The sequence below is a fragment of the Varanus komodoensis genome, unplaced genomic scaffold (assembly GCF_004798865.1).
Source record: "Varanus komodoensis strain SLA01 unplaced genomic scaffold, ASM479886v1 scaffold14_3, whole genome shotgun sequence".
In the NCBI taxonomy this organism is placed as follows: domain Eukaryota; kingdom Metazoa; phylum Chordata; class Lepidosauria; order Squamata; family Varanidae; genus Varanus; species Varanus komodoensis.
Genome location: NW_025335439.1, coordinates 1469044 through 1482994, shown reverse-complemented (window position 1 = coordinate 1482994; position 13951 = coordinate 1469044).

The following is a 13951-nucleotide window of genomic DNA, read 5'->3' as shown; positions in this document are numbered from 1 at the left end:
GCCTTATGCAGAAGGCTTTTTAAAGGCTATTCCTTCACAATAGCCTTCAGATGTTGTGACATTTTTATTTTCCTAGTTTGTGCACCCTTTATAATTAAGGGTTTGGGAGGTAGATGTTGTCTTTCTTTAAATGTTGTGTTGTTTCATTTTTGTTTTCATTTGTTCTTGTGATTTCTGAATGTTTAGAGTGCACAAGGCTTTGCACTCTCGGAAAGATAGATCTAAAATAATTTGAATAAATAAGCTTAATTCGGGACATGGAACATAACTGTTTCTCACTTCAAGGAAGGGGTTCTGTGAACATTCCTAGCTTCCACTGAAATTACCCTCTTCCTTGCACACGTTGTGACATTGCACAAGCACTCCTGGGATTTGCACTTCAGCAGGACTTATGAGCAAGCATACATCAGATTGCGCTGTGTATCAGTCTTGTGGGGTCGGTTGCAACCCTCTACCCACTTTCCTGCAAGCCTCAGTGAACAAAGACATGTAAAAGATCACCATTGTGGATTAGGATGCTAATCCATTTGGCTTGTGTGGTGCTTGCTCCAAAATAGATTAGCTTTACTGATCTGGAGATTTAGATAATACCATAAAGGTTGCAGGAAATGCCATTTAACAGTTTTCTGGTAATAATGCTGAGGTACATTTTCTGTTGATTTCTTTTGAATTTTACAGCAAAACCACCAAAGAGCTTGTTTTGGAAAAGAGCTTGTGTGGGGGGGCATTACAGTCAAAGGAAACTCCATATTCTCTTCGTGGAATGGAGTGTTACCTTAATGCTAAAAATAGCTGTTGCTCTCTCAAACATGCCCTTTCCGTTGAAATCAAGTCCTCCCCCTTCCACATACCAGCCCGCCTCCTCTTCCTGCTCCTCCTAAAAAACCCTTCATTGATAGTCCAGCATCCAGGTTATACAGTAATACAAAACTAAAAGAAAACAAGTCATGTCCCTGACATCCTGAGCTGAAACACACCTGACATCTGAGGGAGGACAGTGTCCAGACAGGACATAACTGAAGCATGTCCTTGGTTGCAGCATTAGGTGCCCTCCCCAAATGATGGATGGGGTGGTGGGCCTTGCTAGCCAGCCAGCCTTTTTATGTGCAATTGGGTATCATGCATCATAAAATTAGTCTCGTTTGGCTTCTCCTTTTGAAAGTCTGGGGTGATGAGTCAGCCTCTCAGAGAGGGACAGTCACCAGTTTCTGGTATACCAGATACACCAAATAATGGATGATTTCCAGTGTGATGTGGTGTTTCTGTACAAGCCATGCTGCAGTTAGAAGGCAAAACACAGGCCCTTCTGCGAGAAAGGCTCAGTTGTCTAGATCATGGTTCACCAGAACATGTTGGCACCTCCCTCTTGCTCTTCAGGAACCCTCTTTGGCTCCCAAAGCTGTTGGCACTCGTCCAGCTAAGTTTATCCTCACAGTGATGTTTGATGGCTCAAAACATTTTTCTTAATATTCATTTGCTATGGGATTGTGCATTATGCAACTAAAATCAGATAGCACTAGATGAATTACTTTGGGTCACCGTATTCCTCAGTTAACTGGCTGAACACACATCATATCATTTGATGACAACATGTAACAACTGTATTAAATAATACTTCCCTCTTAACACATGGGCTTCATGTAAGCTCATACTATCAACTTCTTATGGAGAAGATCATGGGACCTGAGGAAGGAGTAAGATTACTACTCTAGATGAAGTTCTCAAAATATTAAGCCGTGCTTCTGGTCCACCAGTTTCTCTTCTTCCCCATTTGTGGAAAGGAGTTTGTGGAAAGAAAACTGTGTGCAGCCTAATAGCTTTTTAAAATTATTATTTTAAGCTAGAATTCATTCAACAGGGAGGGGGAAAGAAAGGAGAAAGCAAGAGGAACTCAGTTTAAAAGGATCTTCAACCATTTGAGAGCTGGTTACTACATTTGGGATTGTGGGAGAGTGCTGTGGGTGCTTTCACAAAGTATCTACCACAGTGGACATGGCCAGCCATGGCACATTCATTTCCCTTAAGGCAACTGCTTGGGCTAACTGCTAAGTCTCAAAGAAAAACAACTTGCCTAAGAACTGAAGTACAAGGCAAAATTGGAGGCTGAGCTCCAGAAGACAAAGCAAGCTTTCCAAGAGAGCTCCTTTGACTCCAAATAAAGATGTTGGGGTAGAACATTCCTTTTTCCAGCAGGACCTTTTGTTATTAAAGATTTGTATAAATTAAACGAAAACCAGAAGGGACAGAGTACCAGTAGAAGTATCTGTAGGCACCATGTTGAAAATCCCAGATTTACTAGAAATAGCTTTTCAAGCTATTCAAGGGTGCTCATCTTCTGTATCTACTTTTGTTTTCGTTGAAATCTGAGAGCCAGGATGGTGCAGTGGTTAAGAGTGCAGAACTGGGGCTCAGGTGATCACGGTTCTATTCCAGCTCAGGCATGGAGCCAACTGGTGGCTTTGGGCCAGTCAAAGCCTCTTAGCCCAATCTCCCCCTGATGTTGTGGAGATAATATTGAGATCAGGAGGAGAATGATGCAAGCTGCTTTGATTTCTTGAAAGAAGGAAAGAAAGAAAGAAAGAAAGAAAGAAAGAAAGAAAGAAAGAAAGAAAGAAAGACAGACAGACAGACAGACAGACAGCCAGCCAGCCAGCCAGGATATAAATCTTATCAATTGATCAATCCACAGAGTGTTTTCTTTCTTGCTTTCCCGCTACATAGCATGTTGGTGGCACTGTGGTACAGAGGAATCATGCAATTACAAAAGTAGGAAAACATTTTCATTTGCTTTGTATATTTTTTCTGCTCAAAAAACAAAACAAAACAAAAAAACCCAACAACTACCTAAAACTGCTGCTTAAAAACAGAAGTGGAACTGGAGGGAGCACCCATAAAACAAGTGTGAGCAGAGAGTGTCTCATATAGAAAGTTCTAAGAGCTTTTCTACATGGGACAAGTAATCTGGTTTATCTACTTTCAAGTTTGTCCTAGCTTTGTGATCAGAGCTCTAGACAAAGGGCTTCTTATTGTCTGCTTTTCCACCACATTACCTCTAGGTGGTGCTGTGTTATAGTGGAACATCACAGTTATACAAATGGAAAAATACATTTCTTTCACATTTATTTTCTCTGCTCTAACACCAGCAACAACACTAAAAACCAAAACTGGGAAGTGCTGTTGAAAACTAAAACATGATACTGGCTAAAACCAGTGTGATGTCATGGTTAAGTGTGCAGGTCTGGAACTCAGTAGATCTGGATTCCAGTCGCTGCTCAGTCATGGGAGCCAACTGGGTGACTTAGGGCCAGTCACAGACTCTCAGTGCAACCTGCCTCACAGGGTTGTTGTTATGGAGATACGACTGAGAGCAGAAGGAAGAGAATGACATAAATCACTTTGAGTTCTTAAAAAAAAGGTGGGATATAAATAAAGTAAAAAAAATAAAAATACCCAGAAACAATCATGAGAAAGGAATGATGAATGCATAATAAATGACTTGTGTAGAAAAGCTTGAAGAGTGGATGCACTCTACTAATGGAGAATGTTATCTGCCTTCCCCAAGCTGGAGCATTCCAAATAGTTTGAACTACAATTTCCATCCATCCTGACTTTTGGCCATGTTGTCTGGGATTGATGGGAATTGACACCCAAACCATCTGGAGGTCAGCTGATCAGGGAAGGCTGAGCTAAGCAAAAGTGAGCCTTTGGAATCTCTCAGGTTGCCTTGCCGCACAGGTTTGAGGATGTGCCCAGGTATTCAACTCGATATTCGATTCAGTGCATGGGAGCTGCATGGGAGCTCTTGCTTCTTAAACTGGTCTTGGAGTTTTTAGCTGGGTAGATTTTTATGGTGCTACCCTGAGCTGTATTTTCATATTGGTTTTAGCATGCTGTTTTTATTCTGCAATTCTTCTTTAAATTGTTTGCTATGTTTAGGTTCATAATTGCACATCTCCTCAAAACCTTGTTGGTTGGGCAGTTTATAACAGATTAAATTAATGGAATGAAGTTATCCTAGAGTGCCAGTGCATTGTGCTGTTACCACCAGAATAAACAACCTCTAGTGAGACACCAATACAGTAAGCTGGTGCGGCAGATTTTGGACGGATTTCAAACTTGGCCCTGGAAAAGGAGATATTTGGATTGAACCCCATGAAAAGTTGTTTTTGCCCTGCTATAGACCTTCTTTCTGCTTCAGTGAGTGGCTCAACTCATTTGCTTTTGTTTTCGGTTCACTCTCTTTACACAAACCTTTCTGTGCAGTCACCTGTGTTGTGGTGAGGACTGTGCGCACATGCTCACTAGGTGGGCAGAACTGACCTTTGATTGAGGGTCAGGTGAGGGCTGGGAAAGGACTGCACTGCCTGGACATTTCACTTCAAGGCTTCTGTGAACGTGCACCAAAACCACTGGGAAAGGTGTGACATTTTACAGTATGACATTTTAGGTGGGCACAGAGTGATGCATCTCTCTCTCTCTCTATTTCCTGGGGCACTGAGAGAGGAAAGTGTGCCTGGAGAACACTGAGCTTACCCTTTGAGTTTAAGGGAAGGCCCTCCGTTTCTTGTGTGGTCTAAGCCTCAGGGAAAAGCAAGCCCTGCAAGGCCACTGATAAATGAAACTGATGTAATGTGTTCTGGCATCAGGACTTCAAGGGAGAGAAAATAGCACCCACAACCCACAAGCCAGTAACTGACACTAGGCTGATTAAATCTGCCTATTTGGATGGAGTAGGTCTACTCTTTCGCTCATTTGTATTCTGTGGTCCTGGACTGAGAGTGTGAATTTTTCCATGGCACTCAAAAGGGCAATTCATCGCTTCGCCCTGTCTGAGTCTGGTTTCTTCTAATGTGACTACGTGCCTTGCTAGCCACCAATATTCACCACTGTCAGGTCCAGTGGAAGTAGTTAGGACTGGGGATTTTTGGAATAGGCCCAGAAAGCCTCTAGTGAGTTGAGTGAATCGCACTGGCCTTTGTGGGGTGGTGCGGGTGGAGGAGACTACTGCTGCGGAGGGCTGATCAAGCCCTGACAGACTAGCATGGGGGGTGTGAGAGAGAGAGATGGGTTTGTATGACATGGCAACACATCATAGGTGAGAAGTTGTGGGAGGTTGCTGTGTTGTGCAAATCTGGACCAATTCCTGCTCGGGGTGGCTTGACAATGGGCAACAAAGCACCCCAGTGACTTATTTGTTTTATTTATGTCCCGCCGTTCTTCCACCCTGGACCTCAAGGTGGATACGGGCAGTTCCCAGGTGGTCTCCCCACCAAACTCAGGCTGGCCCCAGAGCTGCTTGGCTTTAACATGGTGGGCACCTCATGTGCTTTCAGACCATGCTCTTCAGACCACACGACAGCTGGTGCTTGTTCTTGGGAGTGCTGGCTCCTCAGTGGGTGGTCCTGAACCCAGGAGACTGCTCCCATCTTGGGCTGTAGGAAGCAGCTGGCAACCTGCTTGTGGAGACCAGTGAATGCCCTGCCAGGGCCAGCTGCCCCACTGATGTCCACACCTCATAGTCAATGGCCTGGTGCCATTTGTGTCTTCATGTGTCCCAATTTTAAAAAGAACACCTTAATATACTTGTCAAGAAAACATTTTTTTTAAGAAAGCAGAGTTTTGAAAGTCAGCTGTTAAACCTCCCAATTGGCTCACAATTTTCCACTTTCCTGAGCACACCAGTTCTTGGGCATTTTTTCAAGGCAACCATGTTCTGGAAATAGCCTGAGACAAATGGAGTATTTCCAAACTGGAACTACACCTGGTGGCAGCTTTTAGACTAGACCTTTATTGTGCGACTGCCTGCCCTGCTTCCCATGTCTCACCACTGCTTATCTTAAAAAAAAGTTAAAGAAGACAACACAATTTCTGTGTTCCTGTGTTCAAATTTGCACAGTGGCGCAGTTCAGGCCAAAGTTTATGGCCAAAATTACCAACCAGAGAGTGACAGGTGATGAAGGTGTCGGGAGAGCAGAAGCAAATTTTATTTTGGTATTCATGATGTTGCTGTAAATTAAAAAAGGTCAAAATGAATTATGCATATGCTGAAAAGTGTTGACAAACAGTTTAATTTTGTTCTAGCATACCAGGAATGTAGAAGCTATTAGAACCATACAAAAGACTAATATTAGAACAGGGGCCTATTTATGGAATGGCCTTCCGAAAGTAGTTTGCCTGGCACCATCTTTACAATCTTTTCAGCACCAGCCAAAAACAGCCCTCTTCTCCAGACATTTTAACAATTGATTTTATATTAGGATGTTATTTATATTGTTTTTTTTAGCCTTAATACATCTTAACTTATTGATACCTGACCCCTTAGCTGCATATTATATGTTTTATTGTATGTTGTTTTTACATGTTTTAAAACTTGATGCAATGTTATGTAACATTGTTGTAATCTACTAGGAGAGTCTTTGGATTGGTTATAGTGGAATACGAGTTGAATAAATAAATAATAGTGACTGGTAGCAGAAATGTCAGTGGTGGGCTTTACAACTGAAGTAATAGACATGACCATCTAAAATATACCTTTGGAAAAGCTTTGCAGTTCCCTGGCACTACAAAACATGTAGGCTCCGAGCGTTTGAGGATTTTGGCACTTCCTGAAAACATACCTTTTCCAACCAGTGAAGAAACCTTATCTTCTGTAGAAAGACTTGCCCTTATACATTGCTTACAAATGTCTTTAACATAAGCAGTTCACAAATATTGTTGAACAAACAGAAGATGAAGCAAACAGAAATTGCTGGCCTTAACACGGGTGCACCTCCGGACAGACCCAAGGCCTCTTCCCTTGGTTCACACAGCACGCTCTTGTACAGGTAGCCAGTTGAAGAATGAGACTCCTCTAAACATCCCCTAAAGTCCTGTTTCATGTGGTTTGTCTTGACAATAATGTAAGAGCCCACACTCAGAGAGAAAACACAGAGCAAGTTATGATTAATAATATTCCCCAAAGCCAGCTAGCTGTTTGAGAACTAGAAAAATACAGAGTTGAGGTTTCTAGCTGACTGCATGTGGGCATAATCCTATGTTTAGTAGGGGAAAAGAGTTCCTGTTCTGACCAGGTAATATGGGGAATTGTAGGATGGTTTTCTGTCTAAGCATACACAAGATTGCTCCTTCAGCTTCCCTGAGATCCCTCCCCTTTTTAATTGTCCCAATTTTGTCTGCATAACTGGCTATCAAAGAACTTCAAAGGAGGGGGAAAACCTAAGCAGTCATTCAGCAACTGTTCTTTTTGTAAAAGCTAAGGTAAAAGACAAGTGCCCTTCTTAACCTTTTTGCCAAGACATTTCATGTAAACTCCTAAACAAGCTCTAAACCAGTTTAATGATCACAACATAGCACACCATACCTTAGGAAAGACAGTTCTGGGACTATTTTTACAGATCAGTCTTAGCTGTATCCGCCCAGAAGTAAGCCCCATTGAGTTTAAGGCTGAGTTCAATGGGACTGACATCCAGGTACAGGTAAGTATGTATAGGACTTGCAGCATTATTTGCACTTTTATTTTTTCCTGATATATTTCATCCATTTTTATATTGTACTTTTGTTTTTACTGTTGCAAGCTTGTATTGTGATTTAGTTACTACAGAAAAGAGGAATGGGATGTAAATCCTAAACAAACTAAGGAAGAATGGGGCTGATAGGATGGCCATTTCCTCATCACCCAAAAAGAGGACATACTTGCATGAAATTTGCTTATTTGTACACACACACACATAAATGCAACTTTATAAATAGCTTCAGAGAGATACGGTGAATCTCACCATAATGGAGAATAGGATGATTGGTTGATTTGTGCTACTGCTATCCAAGTTTGACCAACAACTTCAAGGTTCTGCTGCTCTCCCTTCTTAGGGTTATCCTTTAAACCACTCTTGATCTGAACAATCATGTATTCACATAATAAGATAATTATATTATGCTGTGATATTACTGAATGTTTTAATTGTAATTTATATTACTATTTTAACCTTTTGTAAGCCGTCCTGAGGGTTGTTGCAAGGGACAGGATATAAATCTTTTAAATAAATAAGTAAGTAAGTAAGTAAGGGGAGTGTCCTCTGCAAAGTAGGCCGGATGAGCAGCCTGGCTGAAGGAAGACAGGAAAGGGGTGGGACAGAGCTGGGGCAGCATCCAGCATGAAACTATATCTAGCACCAAAGTTTGTAAATTCTTAAACGCTTCAGTGTCACATCCTTTTCACTTTTTAGCCGCAGCAACATTGTGGCCCCGAGTCCTTCAACTCAAGATTTCTAACTGAGAGAGAATCCCTTCCTTCTCTTGGGTGGCGTGGGGCACACCAGCAGCAAGCAAGGAGGTCTTGCCAGGGGCTCCCCCTCCCAGCTACCTGCCAGGAGCTAGGGACCCTGCTGTGGGAGTGTTCCAGCAGCCTCTGGGGGGCCCCTAGGAGGAACCTCCTGCCGCTGCTACCTGGCCAGGTAAGTGGCCCCAAGGCAGACTTCAGAAATGTGCAGGTGGCTGAGTGACAAAGAGTGGTGGCATTTGGAGTGGGGTGCACTTTCAGTCACATCAAGGAGACACCTTTGCGGGGTGGTGGATTGCCACCACAATTCTAATGGACCTGGGCTAGTTCTTCCATACTTAGTCCCATGTACCAGGTTGAGGATAACAGTGGATCTCACAACTGGAAGAGCTGAATACTATTATTCTAAAACATATGGAAATATGGAAGCAAATAAAATTTGGTTAAAGCCTGACTTATATTTTCAAGCAACCACATATTAAAATGCTTGTTTGCAAACATAGCTTGTATATGTGTTACATAATGTTTATATAGTTTAGTCCATCTAAGTACTATAACATTTAATATTTATTAGGAACATTAATTTTCCACATAAAGCATGTCTCTAAAAATGTGCCGATTCAGAAGTTGTCAGAAAAGAATTCCTCTTAGGGTAATGAAAAGAGCATCTTTGGCTCTTGCTTCCCTTAGGAATGGGTCCATGGCCTGCTGTTTCGTTATTTGAGGGGTGCTTCCTCTCCAGCAAGGTGGGCTGGCTGCATTCAGATGTCTTGACAGGATGTGCTCGGGCAGGCAATTAGGCAAACAGTACCTAAAATGTGCTGCAGCTATAGCGAGCTCATTGCAGCTTGTTGAACTCATGGTGATGCTCCAAGCTTGGACAGCGATCAGGTTTGGATGACAAGACAACCACTGTGGGTGCCAAGTCATGGTGGGTTGTCATGACATGTAAACTCAGACCATTTCCCATAGGGTGTTGTTCTGGCAACAAGCCACCCTGAAACCCGTGGCCTCTTTAGGGGATTCTACCCATGACAGGCTCTCATGTTGTTGGAACCTGGATGACAGGACCTTATTATGGGTCCTGGCAAGTGGGTGGTGAGCCTCTTGCCAGGCTTGCCTAGGCCAGTGCAAGGCTCAAATGGTACTTTGGAGCAACCATCACTGGCTTGGTGACCCTGCCAGGATCATGCGCCTTTTTATAGCTGCTACAGCCTTTTTCCACTTTGCCCATTTTTGTTACAGATCAGAAAAAGTTATCTCCAATTTGAAGATCTGTTACTAGCTAAGTGGCACATTGAAAGGCACATCACTAGTACAATAACCCCACTTTTTAATTTTGGACATTTTACAGTTCATTTTAGTTGGACCTGCACAGTGCACATTTATGTGGATCTGAAAGGGGCAGACACACCAGGGCAATTTTTTTGTGGGGAGGGGGACACACACCTGATGACAAAGTGCAGCTGGCATCCTTCATGCACTGTGGTCCAGAGAAATGGCAAACGTTTTCTTCTGTTTTGTTGTTTTTGGTAGCAGAGTCAAGAGAAGGCAAAATGGCAAGTGAACTTTTCTCATCAAAGGGGGTGGACAGTAGATCACTGTAAGCCATCCAGAAACCCACAACATAATTGGACGGGATAAAAATATCCAAACAAACATCTTTCAGGGTTCTTTTTGCTGGGAGGAGGACATGACTATTGTTAGATGCTTTATGCTTTTGCATCAATGCCTGCAGAAGACCCTGTCAAACAACCACTGGTAGACTTGCCAAGAAACTAGTTTTAAAAGGAACCAGAGTTTTTAGCTAGCTGTGAAAGGAGATGGCTCACACATTCCCATTTTTCCAAGCATCTAGAATCTTGGCAAAAGCGTGGAAAAGTGTCTCACAAAATGGTTGCCATGGGGTCACTGGCCATTCGTAAAATAGATGCCATAGTGAGCGTGGCCAAAAAGTACCCATTTTCCCAAAGGCACACTGGTGATAATAAAAGAATAACTTGCACAGGAGTTGCAGTACAAAGTAGAGGTGGAATCATAGCTTCAAAGCACAAAACCATTTTTCTGAACCCAGATAACACTTGAACTGAAGGGTAGCCATTCACTTCACAGTATTCCAGCCTTTATTATTATGTTTTACATTTTAAAGAATGAAAATTGGGTGTCTGGGAGTTGACTGCAGGGGCATCAGAGGTCCCTGTCTTGGGAGAAACATTTCAACCCTTTTAGAATGGGAAAACAAGCAAAAGGGGCAAAGCGCCAAACGTTTGGCAGGTGGATTGCAAGTGTAACCATCTGGGAACCCTAAAGTGCCAGACTGAGCCCTTGGGGCTTCCAGTAAATTGAGCTTCCAGGCCTGAGGTACTTCACCGCTGTGCTACCAAAGGGGATGTGTGAATATAGTTTTATTGCTAGGATCTAGGCTTGACAAAGACAAATCAAAGATACGAACAGCTGCTTAGTCAATTAAAAAGGGCTTTTTATCGCTTTGACTAATGAATATTGAGCAAGAGCAAGGGTTCAGTGATCTCCATCAAATAGCACAAAGACGCAGTCATACTCAATGAGGAGGTTGTACGTGCACAATCCTGCTTCAGGGCAGAAGATGGACTTGATCACCTTCAGGTCTTTTTCCAGCACTATGATTCATAACATTGAAAAGATGAGTAAAATTTCGGTTCATTACACTCTTTCAGATCCATTGGCCTATACCACTGTTATTCTGCTTCCCACAGGTCCGAGGCCAGGCACTTTTCCAGTAAATGGCAATGCTTAATTAACTTCTGCAAACCTGCAATGTTGAAGCAAGACACATTTGCTCCACAATCTTTTTTCATTCAGTTATTCAAAATACTTGGTGGCCACTTTCAGGAAACACCCAAAGCAGCAAACAACACTAAAACATAATGAAACCAAGACAGGCTTCAAAAACTAAAATAACAAAGAAAGAAGCAAAAACTAAAAACTGAAAAAAAACCAAACCCAGCAATTAAAAAATAAGCAACAGCAGGGAACTTATTGGGATATTGCAGTCCAAACCTTCTGATGACTGTTTCATGCAATGTTGTTGCAAAAAGTTGTATCGTTATAGTGTGATGACTGGTTCAAATTTTCTTTTCTTGTTCTATTTGCTTGCTGTATCCATCCGTCCGTCTATCCATCCAAATATTTAGATACTGCCCCATTCCCATAGGCTCTGGGTAGTTTACAAGAAATTACACCAACAGTAATATTGATTAATATGGAATACACTGAGTGAATTCTTCAGAGCCATTCACTCAAGACTTTAACCAATGACATTTTAACTATATCACACTTTAACATTTTAAAGTCATCTATTGTTCCCAGCTTTAGACTCTTCTTCAGGGAGTCCTTCCTTCTCATTAGATGGCCAGAGTATTTGAGTGTCATCTTCAGGATCTGGCCTTCTAAAGAGCAGTCAGGGTTGATCTCCTCTAGGACTGACTGGTTTGATCACCTTGCGATCCAAGGGACTCACAGGAGTCCCCGCCAGCACTACAATTCAAAGGCCTCAATCCTTTGGCGCTCAGTCTTCCTTATGGTCCAGCTTTCACAGCCACATTTTCCCACATTGCAACTGGGAAATACACACTTTTGTTGGCAGGGTAATGTCTCTGCTTTTTAGGATGCTGTCCAGATTTGCCATGGCTTTCCTCCGCAGGAGCAAGCGTCTTTTAATTTCTTGGCTGCAGTTCCCATCTGCAGTGATCTTGGAGCCCAGGAAAATAAAATCTGTCACTACCTCCATTTCTTCTCCATTTATTTGCCCGGAAGTGAGAGGACCGGATGCCATGATCTTAGTTTTCTTAATGTTGAGTTTCAAGCCAACTTTTGCACTCTCCCCCTTCACCCGCATCAAGAGGCTCTTTAGTTCCTCTTCACTTTCTGCCATGAGAGTGGTATCCTCTGCATATCTGAGGTTGTTGATATTTCTCCCAGCAATCTTAATTCCAACTGGTGATTCCTCTAGGCCCGCCTTTCTCATGATGTGCTCTGCATATAAGTTAAATAGGCAGGGTGACAGTATACAGCCTTGAACCAATCAGTGGTTCTCAATTTTGAACCAGTCAGTGGTTCCGTGTCCAGTTCTCACTGTTGTTTCTTGACCTGCATATAGGTTTCTCAAGAGACAAATAAGATGGTCAGGTACTCCCATCTCTTTACGAACATGCCACAATTGGTTGTGATCCACACAATCAAAAACTTTAGCATTGTCAATGAAGCAGATGTTTCTCTGGAACTCCCTAGCTTTCTCCATGATCCAGTGTATGTTGGCAATTTGATCTCTAGTTCCTCTCCCTCTTCGAAACCTGCCTGTACTTCTGGTAGTTCTCGGTCCACATACTGCTGGAGCATAGCTTGTAGGATTTTGAGCATAACTTTTCTAACATGTGAAATGAGTGCAATGGTGCGGTAGTTTGAACATTCTTTGGCATTGCCCTTCTTTGGGATTGAAATGAAAACGGACCTTTTCCAATCCTGTGGCCACTGTTGAATTTTCCAAATTTGCTGGCATATTGAGTGTAGCACTTTTACTGCATCATCTTTTAAAATTTTGAGTAGCTCAGCTGGAATACTGTCACCTCCACTAGCTTTGTTGTTGCTCAGACTTCCTAAGGCTCATTTGACTTCACATTCCAGGATGTCTGGCTTGAGGTCAGTGACCACCCCGTCGTGGTTATCAGGGACATTAAGCTCTTTCTTGTATATTTCTTCTGTGTAATCTTACCACCTCTTCTTAATCTCTTCTGCCTCTGTTAGGTCCCTGCCATTTTGGTCCTTTATCATGCCCATCTTTGCATGCAATGTTCCCTTCATATCTCCAATTTTCTTGAAGAGATCTCTGGTCCTCCCTATTCTATTGTTTTCTTCTATTTTTTTACACTGTTCATTTAAGAAGGCATTCTTATCTCTTCTAGCTATTCTCTGGAATTCTGCATTCAATTGGGTATATCTTTCTCCCTTGCCTTTCACTTCCCTTCTTTCCTCAGCTATTTGTAAAGCTTCCTCAGACAGCCATTTTGCTTTCTTGCATTTCTTTTTTCTTTGGGATGGTTTTAGTTGCTACCTCTTGTACAATGTATAGTATGTAGTAGAAAATGCAAATTTGAAAATGTTATGTACAGTGATTTCCAACTTATGGAAAGCCTAGGAGTGCATGCCTTTCATAATGTCCTGCCCCCGACAGCCCTGCTCAGCTCTTATAAACCCAAGGCTTCCTTTACGGAATTGACCCATCTCATATTGATCTTCCCCTTATTCTTTAACTGTCCTTAGCATTCTTGTTGTCTTTGAGAAGTAGCCTTATGCACTTTCATTCTTTAACCAATGGGGAAAAAGTTTGATTTAGATGCATGTTGTAAGATGTACTCACAAATGTACATTTTTCTTGTTTGCAGGATAAAAACACTTTTGGGGATGTGGATGAGTAACTTAATTTCATGGTGAAACTTGCTGAAGGTGCTTGTGAAGGGCAGGGCAGCAAGAGTCTATAGCTGTAGAATATGTGAAGTGTTCCTGAGCATGGAAAGCCACATTCCTGGTTATGTATTCCAGAAATAATGCTGCTGGATGCTAGCAAATGGCTATCAGGCAATACATGGTACAAAATCTTGATACTGCATATACTGGCTTCAAAACTGACATAGCTTTCTT